At 46.4% G+C, this 13555-nt stretch overlaps 1 protein-coding gene across 1 annotated transcript in view; it reads left to right on the top strand.

Annotated features, from left to right (window-relative positions):
• Positions 1-348: 348 nt before the first annotated feature.
• Positions 349-13555, top strand: part of LOC124031220 (retinoic acid receptor gamma-A-like) — an 87463-nt gene continuing 74256 nt past the window's right edge. Inside the window, exon 1 of the mRNA XM_046342242.1 lies at positions 349-569. The gene's annotated coding sequence lies outside the window, so the exon portion shown is untranslated. The remainder of the gene's footprint in view (positions 570-13555) is intronic.

Raw genomic sequence — 13555 nt, 5'->3', positions numbered from 1 at the left:
GTACAAAGTTGGGTGGACAATTGTTTGTTTTTTAAATGAAGATGCATAAAGGGAGGTATGGGAACAGTCAAGGAAAGGAATTATCCAAGAATAGTTAGGTAACTGACGATCCAAACGTGTAGGACGGAGAGTGAAGGGAGAGAGTGAGAGACAAAGAAAGAGGGAGAGAGAGGGAGAAGGAAAGAGAGGGGGGCTGAGAAGTTGAAACCTAAGCTTTCTGGACCCTATTTTCCATCCCTTCAGGCATTATGTGGCTTGTAAAAAATGTGCTGTATATTTGAAGTGTTGGATCACGTGACAGAGGCAGGGTTTGTGAATCAAAGTGCATAATGATTTCAGTGGGGGAGAGAGAGAGAGCAAGAAGAGAGAGAGAGTGTGTGAGTGACTGAGCAAGAGAGTGAGAGAGGGGGAGAGAGCGAGAAAAGAAAAAAGCGAGAGGAATTATTCTTCGCTCTGAGAGGGACTTCTGACTGACCAACTGAACTCCACTACACTTCTCCTCTGTTCACCTCTTCTTTCACTCTCTTCCTTCATCCGTCTGTCTGTGCTCCAGACACAATCCAGATCCGGTGAGTTTGGGTTTCTGATTGAGCGTTACAGATGAAAACATCCCTCTTTTTCCAGTTTTTTCTTTCTTTCTGAGTCTTTCTGTGGATTTGCGAGAGAAGGAAAGACAAAGAGAACATGTCAGAGCAGGACTAAGACAAGAGAGAGAGAGTGTGTGTGTGTGTGTGTGTGTGTGTGTGTGTGTGTGTGTGTGTGTGTGTGTGTGTGTGTGTGTGTGTGTGTGTGTGTGTGTGTGTGTGTGTGTGTGTGTGTGTGTGTGTGTGTGTGTGTGTGTGTGTGTGTGTGTGTGTGTGTGTGTGTGTGTGTGTGTGTGTGTGTGTGTGTGTGTGTGTGTGTGTGTGTGTGTGTGTGTGTGTGGACGGGGAGACAATTGAAACAGAGTGTTTGTGTGTGTTTGGGGAGGATTGGGACACTACGAGGGGAGAGTTTGAGTTTCCAGAGGACAGCTTAATCGAGAACAGAGATTTAAAGAGAGCGAGGAAGGAAAACGAGTGAGTGAGAAAGACATAAAAAAAGGAGAGGAATGAAAGAAGATCGCCTCTTTCTTGTGCTCTTGTGCTCGACCATTATTATGTGTGTGAGTGCATGTGCAGTATTGTATGCGTGAGTGCCAGTGCGTGTGATATGTTCAGGTTTCTGTATGTTCTTTGCGTTCTTGTGTGTGTTGCCGATTGTATGACATCTTCTATCTTTTCATTTTCAAACATGCTCAAATTCCCGATGTGACATTCTGACATGAACACTGTGTTTTCTATTCGTTGCATGACACAATATATTCTCACATCGGCCTGCACTAACTTTTATATTATGGGGACATATACTGTTTGTCAGTGTAATACACCTCCATGTCTTCATAGTATGTGTACTTATATGTCAGTATATTTCCTCCCTTTGCCATTATACATGTGCACATATATGTCTGTGTAATTCCATCTCAATTACTTTGTAATATGTGTCTTTACATGTCATTATATTTCCACCCCCATGTTATGGTCACACACAGCACAGAAGCACAGACCTATCATGTGGTAGCTACTGTAGGAGTAGACAAAGCCAGCCACTATACAAACTCTATACTCAGACATTAGGGCCTCTGCTTTGCCCACTGCTTTGTGTGTGTGTCTGTGTCTGTGTGTGTGTGTGTGTGTGTGTGTGTGTGTGTGTGTGTGTGTGTGTGTGTGTGTGTGTGTGTGTGTGTGTGTGTGTGTGTGTGTGTGTGTGTGTGTGTGTGTGTGTGTGTGTGTGTGTGTGTGTGTGTGTGTGTGTGTGTGTGTGTGTGTGTAATAATAATAATAATAATAATAATAATAATAATAATAATAATAAATGTGTGTGTGTGTGTGTGTGTGTGTGTGTGTGTGTGTGTGTGTGTGTGTGTGTGTGTGTGTGTGTGTGTGTGTGTGTGTGTGTGTGTGTGTGTGTGTGTGTGTGTGTGTGTGTGTGTTCAGAGGTGTTATGCACCCTTATTTTAGAGGGGGCATGAAGTACATGAGAAAGGAGGAGGTGGTGGTAGTTTCAAGAGTCATTGTTCCTAATTCTATATAAAAGAAATATCTGTTTTTCTACATAGGTTATGTAAGCATACCTCTTTAACTGTTCAATTGTCATTTACATGAGAGTGTCATTCTGACTGATGTAAATCACACATCTCAATATACTGCACTAACATGCCTGGGATATTACATCCACATTACAACACTAAACATGGGATCATAACACACATCATCAGTACATGCACATATCATGACATCATAATTAATACATAAATATCATAACATATCATAAGGTACCAGATTACATTTAAACCAAGCTTTTTTCTGTGTATCTAAGCATACCTCTTGAGCTGCCTGTACTGGTGGTAAATACAAAATGTAAGAAACTAAATATGCTTCTCTGTATCTCTGCTCAAATCTGAGTAAAATATTCAAAGGAATGCAAGTCTTATTCAGTGCATTAGTAATTGCTTGCTTTTTAAAAGTCTAGCAACCTTGCCGGCAGGCATGCCAGCTAAGATAGTTAGACAAGCTAGCTACTCTAACTTGATAGCCTGAAATGGCTTGGTAAGCTATGATGAGGTGGGGAGATTGGGAACCGATAGTATCTAGCTGGCTAGCTGAAGCCAACTTCATAAAGTTGCTATTACAGAGAAAGAACAAAATGTTTTTGTTTTTTTAATAAATAAAAAAGGAATCAATATAGCTTGATCAAATGAATTTACAAACATACTTCCTGCGAGTCCTGCCCAGCACCGGCAGCTAAAATAAAATCAAACGCTGTGTGTGTTACTGGACACTCTCTCTCCTCCTCCACTGACGACACCTTCTGCATGCACTAGAGTAATCTAGCATCCCACCTAGCATATCTTTGCTCCTCAGTGCACCTTGGAAGGAACCACTTACTAAGGGGAATGGGGGGTGGTCAGTGTGCTCCCTCCACAAAATACAGCTGACAGATCTTTTTATACATACTTAAACGTGGACTTATGAGTGAAGTTTAGTAATTTGTTCAGCAATCTGACAAATCACAAACAAGAGTGGGGAAAAAAGGGGGAAAAGGGAAAAAGAAAGAGGACAAATCTAGATGGGCTCGTGCCCCTGTGCCCCTTATGGGCATGGCACTTCTGTGTATGTGTGTGCACCAGTTTACATGTCTGAACGTGTTTATGAGTGTGTGTGCACCAGCTTACATGTCTGAACGTGTGTGTATGAGTGTGTGTGCACCAGCTTACATGTCTGAACGTGTGTGTATGAGTGTGTGTGCACCAGCTTACGTGTCTGAACGTGTGTGTATGAGTGTGTGTGTGCACCAGCTTACATGTCTGAACGTGTGTGTATGAGTGTGTGTGCAAATCAAAATCAAATCAAATTTATTTATATAGCCCTTCGTACGTCAGCTGATATCTCAAAGTGCTGTACAGAAACCCAGCCTAAAACCCCAAACAGCAAACAATGCAGGTGTAAAAGCACGGTGGCTAGGAAAAACTCCCTAGAAAGGCCAAAACCTAGGAAGAAACCTAGAGAGGAACCGGGCTATGTGGGGTGGCCAGTCCTCTTCTGGCTGTGCCGGGTAGAGATTATAACAGAACATGACCAAGATGTTCAAATGTTCATAAATGACCAGCATGGTCAAATAATAATAAGGCAGAACAGTTGAAACTGGAGCAGCAGCACAGTCAGGTGGACTGGGGACAGCAAGGAGCCATCATGTCAGGTAGTCCTGGGGCACGGTCCTAGGGCTCAGGTCCTCCGAGAGAGAGAAAGAAAGAGAGAATTAGAGAGAGCATATGTGGGGTGGCCAGTCCTCTTCCGGCTGTGCCGGGTGGAGATTATAACAGAACGTGGCCAAGATGTTCAAATGTTCATAAATGACCAGCATGGTTGAATAATAGTAAGGCAGAACAGTTGAAACTGGAGCAGGAGCATGGCCAGGTGGACTGGGGACAGCAAGGAGTCCTCATGTCAGGTAGTCCTGGGACATGGTCCTAGGGCCCAGGCCAGTTGAAACTGGAGCAGCAGCATGGCCAGGTGGACTGGGGACAGCAAGGAGTCATCATGTCAGGTAGTCCTGGGGCATGGTTCTAGGGCTCAGGTCCTCCGAGAGAGAGAAAGAAAGAGAGAAGGAGAGAATTAGAGAACGCACACTTAGATTTACACAGGACACCGAATAGGACAGGAGAAGTACTCCAGATAAACAAACTGACCCTAGCCCCCCGACACATAAACTACTGCAGCATAAATACTGGAGGCTGAGACAGGAGGGGTCAGGAGACACTGTGGCCCCATCCGAGGACACCCCCGGACAGGGCCAAACAGGAAGGATGCACCAGCTTACATGTCTGAACGTGTGTGTATGAGTGTGTGTGCACCAGCTTACGTGTCTGAACGTGTGTGTATGAGTGTGTGTGCACCAGTTTACATGTCTGAACGGGTGTGTATGAGTGTGTGTGCACCAGCTTACATGTCTGAACGTGTGTGTATGAGTGTGTGTGCACCAGTTTAAATGTCTGAACGTGTGTGTATGAGTGTGTGTGCACCAGCTTACATGTCTGAACGTGTGTATATGTGTGTGTGTGCACCAGCTTACATGTCTGAACGTGTGTGTATGAGTGTGTGTGCACCAGCTTACATGTCTGAACGTGTGTGTATGAGTGTGTGTGCACCAGCTTACATGTCTGAACGTGTGTGTATGAGTGTGTGTGCACCAGCTTACATCTCTGAACGTGTGTATGAGTGTGTGTGCACCAGTTTACATGTCTGAACGTGTGTGTATGAGTGTGTGTGCACCAGTTTACATGTCTGAACGTGTGTGTATGAGTGTGTGTGCACCAGCTTACATGTCTGAACGTGTGTGTATGAGTGTGTGTGCACCAGCTTACATGTCTGAACGTGTGTGTATGAGTGTGTGTGCACCAGCTTACATCTCTGAACGTGTGTGTATGAGTGTGTGTGCACCAGTTTACATGTCTGAACGTGTGTGTATGAGTGTGTGTGCACCAGCTTACATGTCTGAACGTGTGTGTATGAGTGTGTGTGCACCAGCTTACATGTCTGAACGTGTGTGTATGAGTGTGTGTGCACCAGCTTACATGTCTGAATGTGTGTATGAGTTTGTGTGCACCTGCGTACACACATTTGTGACTTACTCATACAGCATGTGCACAATTTTTCGCAAAAGCAACATGTACGCATTAATTGTATTTGACATGTACAGTATTAAATTATGAACGGTATAAACATTGCAACCTTGTAAACTGTTTGTTGCCCTGTTTACTTCATTTGTTCAAATTAAAACTTTTGCTATCATTGTCTATGGACCAAGCTATAGTTAAGCTGTTGTCTTCCTTCTTGCTGTGATGTAATGCTGATCAATAATAGTGTGCTGACCTCGGTGTGCTGATCTATGGCATATTGCTCTATGCTATGCCTATCTTGCCCCTTGCCAATGTAGCGGACTCCCGACAAATCTATTTCAGATATATTTTCCTAATGTCTGATGGAATATTAGTGAGCACATCCAGTAACTGTCTTGGCATGAGGATGAGGAGGAGGATTGCTGAATGAATTACTAAACTTCACTCATAAGCCCACGTTTAATTATCTATAAAAAGATCTGTCAGCTGTATTTTGTGGAGGGAGCACACACACTTCTCTAAGAGATGAACACAACACACCATTCTGTATGTCCCACCAGAGTGAGGGCCAGCTCTAGTAAAAGCAGTGTGTATATAGTGGCTTGGCAGACGCCATGGTCAGTGTGTCTAAATTTACTACATGGAGAGCCCCCTTCTCTTATTCTCTACCTCCACAACTCTCTGTGTCACTTACTCAGACTGGATATCTTTCTCTTATTCTCTACCTCCACAACTCTCTGTGTCACTTACTCAGACTGGATATCTTTCTCTTATTCTCTACCTCCACAACTCTCTGTGTCACTTACTCAGACTGGATATCTTTCTCTTATTCTCTACCACCAGAACTCTATGTGTCACTTACTCAGACTGGATATCTTTCTCTTATTCTCTACCACCACAACTCTCTGTGTCACTTACTCAGACTGGATATCTTTCTCTTATTCTCTACCACCACAACTCTCTGTGTCACTTACTCAGACTGGATATCTTTCTCTTATTCTCTACCACCACAACTCTCTGTGTCACTTACTCAGACTGGATATCTTTCTCTTATTCTCTACCACCACAACTCTCTGTGTCACTTACTCAGACTGGATATCTTTCTCTTATTCTCTACCACCAGAACTCTGTGTCACTTACTCAGACTGGATATCTTTCTCTTATTCTCTACCTCCACAACTCTCTGTGTCACTTACTCAGACTGGATATCTTTCTCTTATTCTCTACCACCAGAACTCTATGTGTCACTTACTCAGACTGGATATCTTTCTCTTATTCTCTACCACCAGAACTCTATGTGTCACTTACTCAGACTGGATATCTTTCTCTTATTCTCTACCTCCACAACTCTCTGTGTCACTTACTCAGACTGGATATCTTTCTCTTATTCTCTACCACCAGAACTCTATGTGTCACTTACTCAGACTGGATATCTTTCTCTTATTCTCTACCACCAGAACTCTATGTGTCACTTACTCAGACTGGATATCTTTCTCTTATTCTCTACCTCCACAACTCTCTGTGTCACTTACTCAGACTGGATATCTTTCTCTTATTCTCTACCACCAGAACTCTCTGTGTCACTTACTCAGACTGGATATCTTTCTCTTATTCTCTACCACCAGAACTCTATGTGTCACTTACTCAGACTGGATATCTTTCTCTTATTCTCTACCTCCACAACTCTCTGTGTCACTTACTCAGACTGGATATCTTTCTCTTATTCTCTACCACCAGAACTCTCTGTGTCACTTACTCAGACTGGATATCTTTCTCTTATTCTCTACCACCAGAACTCTCTGTGTCACTTACTCAGACTGGATATCTTTCTCTTATTCTCTACCACCACAACTCTCTGTGTCACTTACTCAGACTGGATATCTTTCTCTTATTCTCTACCTCCACAACTCTCTGTGTCACTTACTCAGACTGGATATCTTTCTCTTATTGTCATGCAGGTGAAAGAGGACCCAAAAGCGACTTAACAGAAACAGAGTTTATTTAAGTCCAAACAGGGAATAACTGGAGAAGCGGCCACAGACTGCAGGTCGCTTCGGGTAGGCGCAGGCCGCAGTAGACAGAGACACCTGCTCACACGCAGCATCTGATGAAGGCAAAAAACACGACAGGACAGGGCGATACACAATCACAGCAAAAACACGACAGGACAGGGCGAAACGCAATCACAGCATGGTGAATACTAAACAAGGAACCGACGGGACAGGAACGGAACACAAAGGAATAAATAGGGACTCTAATCAGGGGAAAGGATCGGGAACAGGTGTGGGAAGACTAAATGATGATTAGGGGAATAGGAACAGCTGGGAGCAGGAACGGAACGATAGAGAGAAGAGAGAGCGAGAGAGTGAGAGAGGGAGGGGGAGAGAGAGGGATAGAAGGAGGGAAAGAACCAAATAAGACCAGCAGAGGGAAACGAATATAATGGGGAGCACAGGGACAAGACATGATAATAAATGACAAACATGACAGTACCCCCCACTCACCGAGCGCCTCCTGGCGCACTCGAGGAGGAATCCTGGCGGCAACGGAGGAAATCATCGATGAGTGAACGGTCCAGCACGTCCCGAGACGGAACCCAACTCCTCTCCTCAGGACCGTAACCCTCCCAATCCACTAAGTATTGGTGACCCCGTCCCGAGAACGCATGTCCATGATCTTATGTACCTTGTAAATAGGTGCGCTCTCGACAAGGACGGGAGGGGGAGGGAAGACGAACGGGGGTGCGAAGAAAGGGCTTAACACAGGAGACATGGAAGACAGGATGGACGCGACGAAGATGTCGCGGAAGAAGCAGTCGCACAGCGACAGGATTGACGACCTGGGAGACACGGAACGGACCAATGAACCGCGGAGTCAACTTACGAGAAGCTGTCGTAAGAGGAAGGTTGCGAGTGGAAAGCCACACTCTCTGGCCGCAACAATACCTTGGACTCTTAATCCTGCGTTTATTGGCGGCTCTCACCGTCTGTGCCCTGTAACGGCAAAGTGCAGACCTCACCCTCCTCCAGGTGCGCTCACAACGTTGGACAAACGCTTGAGCGGAGGGAACGCTGGACTCGGCAAGCTGGGATGAGAACAGAGGAGGCTGGTAACCCAGACTACTCTGAAACGGAGATAACCCGGTAGCAGACGAAGGAAGCGAATTGTGAGCGTATTCTGCCCAGGGGAGCTGTTCTGCCCAAGACGCAGGGTTTCTGAAAGAAAGGCTGCGTAGTATGCGACCAATCGTCTGATTGGCCCTCTCTGCTTGACCGTTAGACTGGGGATGAAACCCGGAAGAGAGACTGACGGACGCACCAATCAAACGACAGAACTCCCTCCAAAACTGTGACGTGAATTGCGGGCCTCTGTCTGAAACGGCGTCTAACGGGAGGCCATGAATTCTGAATACATTCTCAATAATGATTTGTGCCGTCTCCTTAGCGGAAGGAAGTTTAGCGAGGGGAATGAAATGTGCCGCCTTAGAGAACCTATCGACAACCGTCAGAATCACAGTCTTCCCCGCAGACAAAGGCAGACCGGTAATGAAGTCTAAGGCAATGTGAGACCATGGTCGAGAAGGAATGGGGAGCGGTCTGAGGCGACCGGCAGGAGGAGAGTTACCCGACTTAGTCTGCGCGCAGTCCGAACAAGCAGCCACGAAACGGCGCGTGTCACGCTCCTGAGTCGGCCACCAAAAGCGCTGGCGAATAGACGCAAGAGTGCCTCGAACACCGGGATGACCAGCTAACTTGGCAGAGTGAGCCCACTGAAGAACAGCCAGACGAGTGGAAACAGGAACGAAAAGGAGGTTACTAGGACAAGCGCGCGGCGACGCAGTGTGCGTGAGTGCTTGCTTAACCTGTCTTTCAATTCCCCAGACTGTTAACCCGACAACACGCCCATAAGGAAGAATCCCCTCGGGATCAGTAGAAGCCACAGAAGAACTAAACAGACGGGATAAGGCATCAGGCTTGGTGTTCTTGCTACCCGGACGGTAAGAAATCACAAACTCGAAACGAGCGAAAAACAACGCCCAACGAGCTTGACGGGCATTAAGTCGTTTGGCAGAACGGATGTACTCAAGGTTCTTATGGTCTGTCCAAACGACAAAAGGAACGGTCGCCCCCTCCAACCACTGTCGCCATTCGCCTAGGGCTAAGCGGATGGCGAGCAGTTCACGGTTACCCACATCATAGTTGCGCTCAGATGGCGACAGGCGATGAGAAAAATAAGCGCAAGGATGAACCTTATCGTCAGACTGGAAGCGCTGGGATAGAATGGCTCCCACGCCTACCTCTGAAGCGTCAACCTCGACAATGAATTGTCTAGTGACGTCAGGAGTAACGAGGATAGGAGCGGACGTAAAACGTTCTTTTAGAAGATCAAAAGCTCCCTGGGCGGAACCGGACCACTTAAAACACGTCTTGACAGAAGTAAGAGCTGTGAGAGGGGCAGCAACTTGACCGAAATTACGAATGAAACGCCGATAGAAATTAGCGAAACCTAAAAAGCGCTGCAACTCGACACGTGACCTTGGAACGGGCCAATCACTGACAGCTTGGACCTTAGCGGAATCCATCTGAATGCCTTCAGCGGAAATAACGGAACCGAGAAAAGTAACGGAGGAGACATGAAAAGAGCACTTCTCAGCCTTTACGTAGAGACAATTCTCTAAAAGGCGCTGTAGAACACGTCGAACGTGCTGAACATGAATCTCGAGTGACGGAGAAAAAATCAGGATATCGTCAAGATAGACAAAAACAAAAATGTTCAGCATGTCTCTCAGAACATCATTAACTAATGCCTGAAAAACAGCTGGCGCATTGGCGAGACCGAACGGCAGAACCCGGTACTCAAAATGCCCTAACGGAGTGTTAAACGCCGTTTTCCACTCGTCCCCCTCTCTGATGCGCACGAGATGGTAAGCGTTACGAAGGTCCAACTTAGTAAAGCACCTGGCTCCCTGCAGAATCTCGAAGGCTGATGACATAAGGGGAAGCGGATAACGATTCTTAACCGTTATGTCATTCAGCCCTCGATAATCCACGCAGGGGCGCAGAGTACCGTCCTTCTTCTTAACAAAAAGAACCCCGCCCGGCCGGAGAAGAAGAAGGCACTATGGTACCGGCGTCAAGAGACACAGACAAATAATCCTCGAGAGCCTTACGTTCGGGAGCCGACAGAGAGTATAGTCTACCTCGAGGAGGAGTGGTCCCCGGAAGGAGATCAATACTACAATCATACGACCGGTGAGGAGGAAGGGAGTTGGCTCGGGACCGACTGAAGACCGTGCGCAGATCATGATATTCCTCCGGCACTCCTGTCAAATCGCCAGGTTCCTCCTGAGAAGTAGGGACAGAAGAAACGGGAGGGATGGCAGACATTAAACACTTCACATGACAAGAAACGTTCCAGGATAGGATAGAATTACTAGACCAATTAATAGAAGGATTATGACATACTAGCCAGGGATGACCCAAAACAACAGGTGTAAACGGTGAACGAAAAATCAAAAAAGAAATAGTCTCACTGTGGTTACCAGATACTGTGAGGGTTAAAGGTAGTGTCTCAAATCTGATACTGGGAAGATGACTACCATCTAAGGCGAACATGGGCGTAGGCTTATCTAACTCTCTGAAAGGAATGTCATGTTTCCGAACCCATGCTTCGTCCATGAAACAACCCTCAGCCCCAGAGTCTATCAAGGCACTACATGTAGCACCCGAACCGGTCCAGCGTAGATGGACCGACAAAGTAGTACAGGATTTTGATGGAGAGACTTGAGTAGTTGCGCTCACCTGTAGCCCTCCGCTTACAGATGAGCTCTGGCTTTTACTGGACATGAATTAACAAAATGTCCAGCAACTCCGCAATAGAGGCACAGGCGGTTGGTGATCCTCCGTTCCCTCTCCTTAGTCGAGATGCGAATCCCTCCCAGCTGCATGGGCTCAGACTCTGAGCCAGAGGAGGGAGATGGTTGCGATGCGGAGCAGGGAAACACCGTTGATGCGAGCTCTCTTCCACGAGCCCGGTGACGAAGATCTACCCGTCGTTCTATGCGGATGGCGAGAGCAATCAAAGAGTCCACATCTGAAGGAACCTCCCGGGAGAGAATCTCATCCTTAACCACTGCGTGGAGTCCCTCCAGAAAACGAGCGAGCAGCGCCGGCTCGTTCCACTCACTAGAGGCAGCAAGAGTGCGAAACTCAATAGAATAATCCGTTATGGACCGTTCACCTTGGCATAAGGAAGCCAGGGCCCTAGAAGCCTCCCTACCAAAAACTGAACGGTCAAAAACCCGAATCATCTCCTCTTTAAAGTTCTGGAACTTGTTAGAGCAATCAGCCCTTGCCTCCCAGATAGCTGTGCCCCATTCTCGAGCCCGGCCAGTAAGGAGTGAAATGACGTAAGCAACCCGAGCTCTCTCTCTAGAGTATGTGTTGGGTTGGAGAGAGAACACAATCTCACACTGCGTGAGAAAGGAGCGGCACTCAGTGGGCTGCCCGGAGTAGCAAGGTGGGTTATTAACCCTAGGTTCTGGAGGCTCGGCAGGCCAGGAAGTAACAGGTGGCACGAGACGTAGACTCTGGAACTGTCCAGAGAGGTCGGAAACCTGAGCGGCCAGGTTCTCCACGGCATGGCGAGCAGCAGACAATTCCTGCTCGTGTCTGCCGAGCATGGCTCCTTGGATCTCGACGGCAGTGTAACGAGCGTCTGAAGTCGCTGGGTCCATTCCTTGGTCGGTTCCTTCTGTCATGCAGGTGAAAGAGGACCCAAAAGCGACTTAACAGAAACAGAGTTTATTTAAGTCCAAACAGGGAATAACTGGAGAAGCGGCCACAGACTGCAGGTCGCTTCGGGTAGGCGCAGGCCGCAGTAGACAGAGACACCTGCTCACACGCAGCATCTGATGAAGGCAAAAAACACGACAGGACAGGGCGATACACAATCACAGCAAAAACACGACAGGACAGGGCGAAACGCAATCACAGCATGGTGAATACTAAACAAGGAACCGACGGGACAGGAACGGAACACAAAGGAATAAATAGGGACTCTAATCAGGGGAAAGGATCGGGACCAGGTGTGGGAAGACTAAATGATGATTAGGGGAATAGGAACAGCTGGGAGCAGGAACGGAACGATAGAGAGAAGAGAGAGCGAGAGAGTGAGAGAGGGAGGGGGAGAGAGAGGGATAGAAGGAGGGAAAGAACCAAATAAGACCAGCAGAGGGAAACGAATAGAATGGGGAGCACAGGGACAAGACATGATAATAAATGACAAACATGACACTTATTCTCTACCTCCACAACTCTCTGTGTCACTTACTCAGACTGGATATCTTTCTCTTATTCTCTACCACCAGAACTCTATGTGTCACTTACTCAGACTGGATATCTTTCTCTTATTCTCTACCACCAGAACTCTCTGTGTCACTTACTCAGACTGGATATCTTTCTCTTATTCTCTACCACCAGAACTCTCTGTGTCACTTACTCAGACTGGATATCTTTCTCTTATTCTCTACCACCAGAACTCTATGTGTCACTTACTCAGACTGGATATCTTTCTCTTATTCTCTACCTCCACAACTCTCTGTGTCACTTACTCAGACTGGATATCTTTCTCTTATTCTCTACCACCAGAACTCTCTGTGTCACTTACTCAGACTGGATATCTTTCTCTTATTCTCTACCACCAGAACTCTCTGTGTCACTTACTCAGACTGGATATATTTCTCTTATTCTCTACCACCACAACTCTCTGTGTCACTTACTCAGACTGGATATCTTTCTCTTATTCTCTACCTCCACAACTCTCTGTGTCACTTACTCAGACTGGATATCTTTCTCTTATTCTCTACCTCCACAACTCTCTGTGTCACTTACTCAGACTGGATATCTTTCTCTTATTCTCTACCACCAGAACTCTATGTGTCACTTACTCAGACTGGATATCTTTCTCTTATTCTCTACCACCAGAACTCTCTGTGTCACTTACTCAGACTGGATATCTTTCTCTTATTCTCTACCTCCACAACTCTATGTGTCACTTACTCAGACTGGATATCTTTCTCTTATTCTCTACCACCAGAACTCTCTGTGTCACTTACTCAGACTGGATATCTTTCTCTTATTCTCTACCTCCACAACTCTCTGTGTCACTTACTCAGACTGGATATCTTTCTCTTATTCTCTACCACCAGAACTCTCTGTGTCACTTACTCAGACTGGATATCTTTCTCTTATTCTCTACCTCCACAACTCTCTGTGTCACTTACTCAGACTGGATATCTTTCTCTTATTCTCTACCACCAGAACTCTATGTGTCACTTACTCAGACTGGATATCTTTC

Source organism: Oncorhynchus gorbuscha, linkage group LG03 (assembly GCF_021184085.1).
Source record: "Oncorhynchus gorbuscha isolate QuinsamMale2020 ecotype Even-year linkage group LG03, OgorEven_v1.0, whole genome shotgun sequence".
Classification (NCBI taxonomy): domain Eukaryota; kingdom Metazoa; phylum Chordata; class Actinopteri; order Salmoniformes; family Salmonidae; genus Oncorhynchus; species Oncorhynchus gorbuscha.
This window is presented reverse-complemented; position numbering and strand designations above follow the sequence as displayed.